The sequence below is a fragment of the Hibiscus syriacus genome, unplaced genomic scaffold (assembly GCF_006381635.1).
Source record: "Hibiscus syriacus cultivar Baekdansim isolate YM2019G1 unplaced genomic scaffold, ASM638163v2 tig00002840_pilon, whole genome shotgun sequence".
Classification (NCBI taxonomy): domain Eukaryota; kingdom Viridiplantae; phylum Streptophyta; class Magnoliopsida; order Malvales; family Malvaceae; genus Hibiscus; species Hibiscus syriacus.
Window position 1 is genome coordinate 8,015,378 of NW_024061947.1, and position 11,156 is coordinate 8,026,533.

At 35.4% G+C, this 11,156-nt stretch overlaps 1 pseudogene; it reads right to left on the reverse strand.

The window, feature by feature from the left end:
- Nucleotides 1-7,397: 7,397 nt before the first annotated feature.
- LOC120156444 lies at nt 7,398-9,876 on the reverse strand (annotated as a pseudogene).
- Nucleotides 9,877-11,156: the final 1,280 nt, after the last annotated feature.

Consider the following 11,156-nt stretch of genomic DNA (forward strand, 5'->3'; position numbering starts at 1 on the left):
ATTTTATTTATAGTTTTTTTGCAAAAATATTATTTCTTGCATTTATTTATTTACTTTGTATTTTGTAAAATATAAATAATTTCATTTTAATTTTTTAAAAAATTTCCCGATCGAATTCGTCACCTCGAGGTGACAAGTTCAAGTGACGTTGTTGCATGTTGACCAACGGCTAGAAAATGACTAGTTTTTTTGAATTTGAACGGACTCATCACCTTGACGTGACAGTTTCACCTTTTTAAAAAAAATTTTATTTTAATTTTAAATTTTTAAAAATAAAAAATTATTTTAATGGATTCGTTACCTCGATGTGATAAGTCATTATAATGCCAATAAAATAATAGCCCACGTAGGGTCCACTAAGCAGGGACCAATTAAAAATAATATCGATGGGGTGACGAGTTCGGGGTGCACTGTAAAAATTATCGTATTCTCCAAAATAAACTCTGGGTAGCCCAATACCCTAAATAATTGACCCGCTTGGGGTATTGGCAAAAAAATCGGCGTATCTAGGCCTAGGCCTATCTATGTCATGGTCATCCCTATGCCATAAAAAGGGTAAATTACTTATTTAGTCATCCACTTGTTATTTAGTTTATATTTTGGTCATCCAATTATTATTTATTTTAAATCATACCTAATATTATGTTTAGGTTCAGTTTTGGTCACTTATATTTAAAACATTAATGGTTGTATTGATGTAAAAACATTAATGGTTGTATTGATGTATCATCATAAGAAAATGCCGACATTAAGATTGAAAAACAATTAAAAAATGCCACGTTAGCATGACTGATAATTTTTAAGTATGCTTTTGAAAAAACATAGTTGAATGACCAAAACATAAATTAAATAATGGTTGAGTGGCCAAATAAATAGTTTATCTTAGATAAAAAATGTAAAATTATGTTTAAAGTATATTGCCAATTAATATATATTTTTTTTCTAGATTCAATTCATTTATATATAATTGTTATTATATTTTTATATTAAAAATATATATGAATTATGTTACATGAATTTTTTATTATAATTATATTAGCCTAATCCATACAATTTACAGAGGTTTGAAAATAATAGGATCAATCTGACCATCTAGAGTGGTCCATTTTTTTAGAAAAGATAAAATAATCATTTTGTCCCCTCTACATTTACATATTTTTATGAACCTGAATTTTGATCTTTAAAATAATTGAACAATACAGTTTTTTGGATAATTCCATTTCATTACCCAAGAAAGCAAGAGACTGCTACAAATTACAACATACATAAGGCGAATAATCACAAGAACAACCAACAGAAGCTGAGCAACTAACGAAACAGTAAACAACAGGAATTAAAACTCAGCTTAAGGAATGCCCCAGTTGTACAGAGGGTAATATTCCTTGGATCAGTTTTGTTTATAGGCTTGTTAGCCAACCGGATCCGAATTGTTTCCTTGATGTCCTGCAAAACTGCATCCACCGATCTTGCATTGCCCTCGAATAATCTATCGTTCCTTTCCTTCGAGGTGTAGTAAACGTGACCAGCCCAAGTGAGCTTGAGTATTTTCACAATGAGGGACTTCCCTTTAAGACAATGGATCGCCCAAGCGAACTCACCATCCAACTACTGACCACACGAAACACCCTACATAAAGCAAGGATATCCCCAAAGGCTCTTTGCAAAGACACTCGAAAAACAAGTGCTCTCTAGATTCTGCCTCAAGACCACACAACAAACAGTTGACATCATCGATACTTAGACCCATTTTTTAGAGTCTAACCCGCGTAGGAAGTATATTTAATATAGTCATCTAAATAATAATACTCTGTTTGGGGATATGCCCCGTAAACCAAACTAAGTGTTACCAAGGGACCTTGGGCTCTTTTATGCTCATGTTTTCCCAGATTCGTCTCGCACTAAGGACAAAAGCCAGATCAACAAGAAGATGAAAAATAGAAGGCCTAGCTTTCAAGAGGCATTTGAAGCTCCAGCTAACATTACTGGGAATGTTCAACTGCCAAAAGTTACCATTTCTAATCACGTAGGGTCACAACCAAGTCACCAAAGAGAGCCCTCATTGGCTAACAACTTCCTGACTAAAAGCACGATGCATGCCTTATTCCAACCGCCAATATCTGTACACCCAAGCCCCCTTCAGGCTTCGATAAGAATATTTTTCTCCAACTAACACGAGCGTCATTCGCATTCAAGTCAGACCCTTCCAAAAGAACCTAGAACATAGCTCAATAGTTCTAATAATCTCTTTTGGAAGAATTAACTGCTACACCAGAAATTGGCCATGCTGAATAAAATAGCCTGGATCAATTGCAGTCTTCCAACAATGTTGAGATGCTTGTTAGCCCAATTCAGCTTAGCCTTGATTTTATCAATGAGACTGTGGCATTCCTTCACAGTTAACTTCCTAGACACCAGTGGAACACCCAAGTATCTCACCATGGAGACTACCTAGCTAAAACCAGTGATGTTCCTGATGACATCACATTGCTGAGTAGAAATTCAGTAGGGAAAAATTCGCACATACTAGCATTTAGCCTTAGACCCGACATAGTGTAAAAAATGTCCAAGACAACTTGCACTCCAATGAAAGATCCCGCAAAGCAAAAGTGGGTGAGTCCATTTTTTTGCACTTAGGTGGTAGTTAAACATACCCTTTGAAGCGCCAAATTCAAAAGTCTAGATAAAACATTCATAGCTAGAACAAATATGTATGGTGAAAGGGGGTCCCCCTGCCTAACACCCGAGCACCCTTAAAGTAGCCAACTAGGCTACCATTGAGAACAATTGAATATCTAGGGTTCGTAATAAAATTCCATATCAAGCCAATAAATTTCTTAGGTAAGCCCAAAGCGTGTAAGATGATCCCCACAAACTCCCAGTCTAAAAAATCGAAAGCCTTCTACAAATCGATTTTAAGAGCACATCTAGGTGAGATATTCTTCATAGAATAGCCTCTAACAAGTTCCTGAGCTAGAAGGGTATTATCTATAATGTTTATCCCCTTCACAAAAGCAGATTGATTCATTGAGAACATGCTAGGGAAAACAACAGATAATCGATTCACAAAATCCTAGTACCAGTTTTATATATAAGCGAGAAGAGAAATGGGTCTATAATCCTTGACCATGTTCGGGTTGAGGACTTTAGGGACCAGGACCACGACAATAACATTGAAAGATGTATAAAGGAGTTTTCGAAGTAGTACCTGATAGCTGCCAAGAAATCATTCCCAACTATAAACCAAGCAATCTTGAAGAAGTAATAGTTAAAGTCATCCGACTACCGGGGATTTGTGTTCCCTTAGCCCCATATGGCATCTTTAATCTCAGCATCAGATACATATTTGATTAAAGCATCAGCTTCACCTCTCGACAAGGAATAGTTAAGGGGTCCTTGATGACATTGACATTGCAACACTTAACTTCAGGATCAACCACCCCGAGTTGTTTCTTAAAGAATCGAATAACCTCATTCGACATGTCCTCAAATGAATCCAATTTAACCCCTTCTTGGTCATACAGAGCGCGAATGATACTGCATATCCTCATGCTGTCCACCATGGAGTGAAAGAAGCGGGTGTCCAGTCGTCATCATTAATCCAATCGGCTTTAGCCTTTTGCTTATAGAATAACAGTTTTGTTTGTTCAAGGATCTGAAGCTCTCTTTCTGCCTCTAATTCATCTTTGATAAAACTTTCAACAGAAGCAGTGTACAAATTTGAGAGTTGAATATTTTTAAGCTCATCTCTCTTCATTTGGACTTTGCCCGGAAATGTCATGAAAGTGGGACTTGTTGAGTTCCTTAAGGAAACATTTTAGTCTTTTAAGATTCAAGAAAAGTGGCTGAGCAGGATTGCCAGCAACCGGGGACAACCATGATTCTTTGACAATAGACATAAAGTCTGGATGCATTGCCCAGAAGTTAAAAAACTTGAAAGGCTTTGGCTTGTCATTGGGAGCATCCTTGTATAGCCAGACTAAAGCTAGGCAGTGATTCGAATCACCAGGGGCGTGAAATTCCACCACTGAAGAAGGAAAAGCCACGATCCAACTAGGATTGATAAGAGCACGTCCAACTTACGAGCTAGGTAAGATCCTACTGTTTTAGTCTTTTAAGATTCAAGAAAAGTGGCTGAGCAGGATTGCCAGCAACCGGGGACAACCATGATTCTTTGACAATAGACATAAAGTCAAGATGCATTGCCCAGAAGTTAAAAAACTTGAAAGGCTTTGGCTTGTCATTGGGAGCATCCTTATGTAGCCAGACTAAAGCTTGGCAGTGATCCGAATCACCAAGGGCGTGAAATTCCACCACCAAGAAGGAAAAGCCACGATCCAACTAGGATTGATAAGAGCACAGTCCAACTTACGAGCTAGGTAAGAATCCTACTGTTTGTTTGACCAGGTGAATAAAGGGTCAGTAAAATGGTGGTCAAAGACTCCCAACTCCTCAACACAACTTTGAAAATCAGAAATATAAGAAGTAGTAGCAGAATTAACTGCATTCAAACTTTCCTCTATATTTAGAATGACATTGAAGTCACCGCCGATTAACCAATCATCATTTCCTACAATATTAGCCATAGTATTAAGTTGATTTCAGAGCTGCCTACAGGCAAATCCATCATTTGAGCCATACACTGCAGTTAAAAAGAAACACTTAACTTCAAAATTACTCTTGATAGTAATACTTTGATCGAATATAAAACTAATAGAGCAATTCAAGTGATTTTGCCAAAGCACCCAAATTCGACCATTTTCAACATGACTGTAATTGCAGCAGAATCCCCAATCAACAAAATTTTTGGACAGAATACCCCCATAATTACTCTCCTTAACTCTAGTTTCAAGAAGACATAAAATATTTATTTGGCACTTAACAACCCATTTCAACACTATACTTTTCTTTAGGGGACTATTAAAACCCATAATATTCCAAAAGTATACTAAACATGACAAAGTAGTAGAGGAAGAAACACCACCCCTTTCCTCAATGTTCTTAACCTTATCAGCATGCTCTTTCTTCTTCAACTTCAGCTCTTGGATAATTGTTGACACACCCAGAGTAGCACCCTACTTCTTCTTGCCAGAGTTACCAGGAGGTACACCACCAAACTTTCAGGATCGATATAATTAAGAATATCAAATTTGTTCTTAGAGCCACCCCCACATTTGCCATCCTTATTCATAGGAGGATTATGAACCTGCTCAGCATTAGACTGCTTAGATCCCAGGCCAGATATTGTATCACTCCCAGCTATAGTTGCATCTGAGATCCCAAAACGAGCCCCATTAACCACTGTAGCATCAGCCAAATTATTGTCAGTTACAGTAGTCAAGTTGCTGCCAGCATTCACAGTCTAGTTATCAACACTGACAGTAGGCCCAACTGACTTTGAAATAATACCAGAGGTCCCAGAACCAACCGCACTAGTCATTGTGTGAGCAACCAAGTTGCTGCCAATAATAACAGACTGGCTGCCCACTTTCAGATTAGCAGAAACATTCTGTTCTATATCAAGGATAGCCCACAATGGAACTAAATATGAATTCAAGCATATAGCATCAGTCTCAACAGTAGAATTCACAGCACCTAAAGCATTTGAAACATCCCCAATGTTATCAGAACCAACCTCTTAGCTGTTGATATATGTGCTTTGACTCTCCAAACTCGATCTACTTTCTTACTTTGAGGACAATACTTCGCAGCATGCCCAAACCGGCCACAGCCCATACAGGAACTAGGTATCCAAGGCACAAAAACCTTGATTATAGCCAATGACTCATCGCACAGAACCACATCGATAAAATCAGGGATCTGAGACCTAGCAGAAACCTCTACATAGACATGGGCATACTCAAGACGCTCTCTATTAGTAGTTATCGAATCCATATGAAGAGGCCTGCTAAACGCACTCGCGATATAACTGAGCCCTTTCTTCGAAAATAATTCCAAAGGCACATTATAAAGTTGAATCCAAACAGGCATACAGAGCAAATCAAAATGCAGTTCTTTCAAGTTGGGTTCCCATTTCCTAAGGAAAATCGGCTTATGTTGAACATGCCATAAACCATTATCTAAAACCCATTCCCTAGCAGAAGAATTAACAAATGAGAAAACAAATAAATTCAAATCAACTAAGCTCACCTTCACGGGCGAATCCTTACCCCACATCAAACTAACAGTTTTCTAAAGGGAAACGAAATTTGGAGCTTGCCCAATGAATTGGCCAACTAAGGAGAACCTCCATTCCAAGATACCTTCCTCAAACACAATGCGAGGAGGTTTAACCACGCAGAACCCTCGACCACCGAAGGAGGGAAGAAATCTAACTCTTGATCAATCCCCGCGAAGCGTTTTCTCCAGTCTGTGACACCCTCACCAGCCATAAATGAACAAAACACCCTCATAATTGAACAATACATTTTGTATTATAAATAAAGGACTAAAAAAATTGATTGTTGATTTATTTTATGTCTCGTATACTTATCAAGTCAATAAATACCATTAAAATTGATCAAAAGTTTAACGAAGGGATTAGGATTTATAAATAAACATAGCATAAAGACTTAATGTAAAAAAAGTATGAGGACTAAATTTTAAAATTTTAATATCTAGAGGGTTTTTGGTATATTTAAAATTTTGGGTGAACTACGCGTTTAATACTTAAACTTTAGTTTTGGTTCATTTTAATACCTAAACTTTTAATTTTTCAAAAATATAATTAAAATTTAGTTTTTGTTTCATTTTAGTACCTCTCCGTTAAAAATTTTAGTTTTTAATTCATTTTAGTACTCATGTTCAAAATTTAATGTTAATTTTTTAAAGTTTAGGTACTAAAAGGGACCAAAATTGATAGTTTAGGTACTAAATATGTTAAATTTTTAACAATGGGGAGCTAAAATGAAATAAAAACTAAACGTTAGGTATGATTTTGAAAAAAAATAAAAGTTTAGGTACTAAATGGATCAAAATTGATAGTTTAGATACTAAATACATAGTTTACCCTAATTTTTTTATCAGGAAAATAATTAGGTCAAAATATTCTCTAAGTCCCTGTAATATTGTAAGTTACAGATTTTGTCCTTTACTCGAATTTGATCATTTTTAGTCATATTCCTAAATTTTGAATTTCAGTTCTAACTCAAACTATAATAAGTTTATTAACTAAAGTTCTATCATTAATTCATGTAATATACATATTTTTTAAATTGAATAATTTAAGTCACTATAATTTAATCATATTATTCCCATACCATTTAAGTTGTGACTTAAATTTTAAAACTCAAAAAGGATAAGGACAATAGAGACTATATTTACAAGTTATTCAGAATGCAAAGACTAATACCCAATAAAATTACATCATTGATATAGAAGCAACTTTAACGACAGAAATAGATTAATCAACCTGTTGAATGCACTGCTAAATGATGATATACAGAGCTTGGAAATATTCTATATATATTTCCCAAATACACCACGGATAAGCATGAAACTATATACATAACTGGCATTTAGATACTTTTTGACACGAGCAATGGCAGTGTTATTGAAACAGAGAGATTGTTAAAGCTCGGTCGAGCTTCCTTCATCTTCTCCATTAAGCCACCGGCCACAGCATTGTAATACCACAGGCTTCAAACTAAGCAATGATCTTTCTGCCTAAATTCCCTAGTGGCTTGGCCGGAGTGCGCTTCAGTGCCTTCACTGCCAACGGGTTGCCCTTGCTCTGCAAAACGATTGAATTTGTAACTTTCAACATGAATGAATACAACGAAGGATCGGTGGTTTGGTTATGAAATTATGAGCGTACCATCAAGCAGGTGTCTTCTTTGACGTTGCAGATGGGGTACTCATGAGGGCAGCAGCTTTCGTGGTCGTCGCAGCAAGTGGCGGACTCGAGCGGGCAGCATCCCCATACGAAGCAGTATTTACCGTACTCGTAGAGGCAGCAGCAGGTGTTGTCCGAGGGACAACTAGCATAAAGGTCACAGTCCATAAACGGGGACGGGGGAGACGGTGGGGTTGGACCGGGATTCGGGGGATTTGCACTCGTTTTGATCGGGTAAGAGGGATCCATTGCGATCCCACATTTACCAGTCACGGTGTTGGCCACGTTTCTGGCCATCCTGGGCGACACTAATCGGTTGATTCGAAGCCGCCTTCTGCAACGCTTTCTCGTTATTCACAGGAACATCCTCGTAACCATCGATCGAAACAACATTAGCCTTTTTCTGCAGGGTGATTACAAACAGCAAGAGTCAGTAAAATGAAATTCTATCTTTGTTGCGTGTTCCAGCTTGACAACCACGAAATCTACCCTGTAAGAGTCACATCTACCGTCACGACCGGTGTAAGGGTAGTCTTGTTCGGTGTCGATACCTCCGTTTTTTATGATGAATTCGAAGGCATAGTCCATGAGGCCACCGTCGCAACCTTCGTTGTAGGATCTATCACAATCTACCAATTCTTGCTCGGATAATGAAATGAGTTCGCCTGTAAAAAGCTTGTTTATCCCTTCAACTGCAGCAATAGCTGAAAATGCCCAGCAACTCCCTGTATTTAACATTGAATGGTCAGTAAAAATAGTCTTACCATAAAAATTTAATATTTATACATATAAACTACAAACTTCCGGCTGACATATCTTCCATGGTGCAACTTTTACAGTGGAATAAGCCGTGAACCTACGTGCAAGGCACCTTACCCCTTACCCCACCATAAGAAGACAACTCAAGACAGACAAACACAACAGAATCTTCTGATAAGATGTTATTGGCTCAAATAATTATAATTATAATTTTGAAAAAAATTCAAATTTTAGTATAATTTAAATATTTTATTTATATGTGCTATCAATAATTTATTTTTGTTAGCTGGAATGAAATTTTATAAATATCCAAAGGAAATGAACACAGGTACTAAGAATTTGAGATCAGAAATAATAATTAATAGAGTTAAGAAAAAAAGGGAAATACCTATTTGATTACCTAATATTACTTAGTTTATATTTTGATTATTAAATCATTCTTTTTTTTAAATCATACATAATGTTAGTTTTTGTTATGTTTTGATCATCCTTCATTAAAAAAATTAACAATAATATTAGGATGTCAACTTTGAAAAATAAAAAATAGCACCTTAAAATCACCGTTAATTTTTAATGATGAGTGACTAAAATAGAACTAAAATGTGGCACTAGTTATGTTTAAAAATAATAATAGTTGGATGATTAAAACAAAAAATAAGTAATACGTGGGTGAGCCAATGTGTAATTTACCCAGTAAAAAGCATACCGCATCCTCCTTGATCTTTGACTTCAGCGACGGCTCCTTTTTCTCTCCAGTCAACAAAATCAGGAAGCTCTTCACCGAGAATCGGCGCGTATCGATCACTGGCCTTAGAAAGCTTCCGTCGGGGTTTCTTGACTCCCAAGTACGTGGCTCGGTACTCCTCGTTAGTGAGATCGGCGAACCGATTCAACCCGACCTTAAAACTGTATCTCTCATCGGCGTTGTGTTCGTCGATGAACTTAAGATTATCCTTAAAAATCTCGAACCTCTTATCTTTCTCTCCCAACCCGTTGTATGTTTTGGCATGCTTTACGAGCCACTCCTCGTACATGGCCCTAACTTCATCGTCTGTTCTCCAGCTGGACTTTGATTTGTCGGGATGAGTTTCATCGTAGGATACGATGGACATGTCGGAAGCTGATGATAAAGTAAACATCATCAGCAAAAGTGTCGCCATAGTCGATCTCTGAGAACCCATGTTTTCTGAAAAGAGAAGATAAAGGAGACAATGAATAGGATTTTGATTGTGGGGTTAGAAGACAGCGAGACACAGTAGGTTTATAAAGAAAAGAAAAATGTTATAAGTTTAGTTCATCGAAGTAATATTATCAGTGGGAATAAAAAATTATCGTAAATAGAATTATATTGTATTTTATGTTTGATTGATTTATCAGGAATATAAGATTATATTATTTGGTTAAAGGAATAAAATATTATTAGAATTTATATTTTATCAAATTATCCTTATTATATATTTATTTTTTTAATAAGTTGAATTCTACTGTAATATTACTATAATTAATTTATATATATTGTTTAAAATTTTAAATTCATAAAATTTATATAATTTTTTTACAAAATTAAAAAGATAAATAGATTTAATGAAAGGGTAAAATTTTATTTTAACCCCTGAATTTCATATAAAATTCTAATTATTTTTTTGTAAATTTAAAATAGTTTAAGGATAAATTTGTAATTTAATCTTCGTAGAATTTTTATTATTCAACGACATAAGAAGAATATTTTTGAGAAAAAAAATTTAAGGGCATTTTAGTCCAAAACGTCGGTAATCCAACAATACCTAAGGGAAGGGGTAATTACATTCCCGATAATATACCCTAAAAATCTACTGTTGGTAATAAAAGATTATCGGGGGCTAAGAATACTGACCAACTAAACGGGAAAATGAAGATTCCATTCCCTCGATAATCCCATATGCCGTGAACCAAACAACCCCTAACTGTAAAAATTCAGTGTGTTACCAGCTGAAGGAAAAATCAAAATGGGAACTTAAGTGTTCAAAAAATGATAATGTATCATATATTTGTTTATTTAGTCATGGATGATATCATCTATCACATGTCATATACATGGGTTAATATTATTAATTTTATTAAATGTAGCTAACTTTGTAATGAAGAATTAGACATTCTTAAAGTTTAAGTTCTCTCATATTTTCAAAGTTAAATAATTTAGCTTAAGAAAAAAAATCCTCTCCCCTTTTTAACAGAGTTTTATAAATATTTTTGTGTCTTTCTCTTTCTCTTTAACTTTTGTTTAATATTGATTGTCGACTTTCGCTGACCAATAATTCTCTTGTTTTTCATATTGTATCATTATTTTTGAGTATTTTAATATTGATTGTCGACTTTCACTAACCAATAGTTCTTTTTTTTCATATTATATCATTTATTTTTCTTTTTTCTTGAGTATTTTATAATTTTGAATAAGAATATTTTTCCTTAGGACACACATTTTTTATGCTCTTATGACACGATCTTTGTAGATTTTGGTGCTTTTTTTAAATATATTTGCGGTTGTTTTGGTGCTCGCACAGAGACTCTCATGACGTTTGTTTCTGAT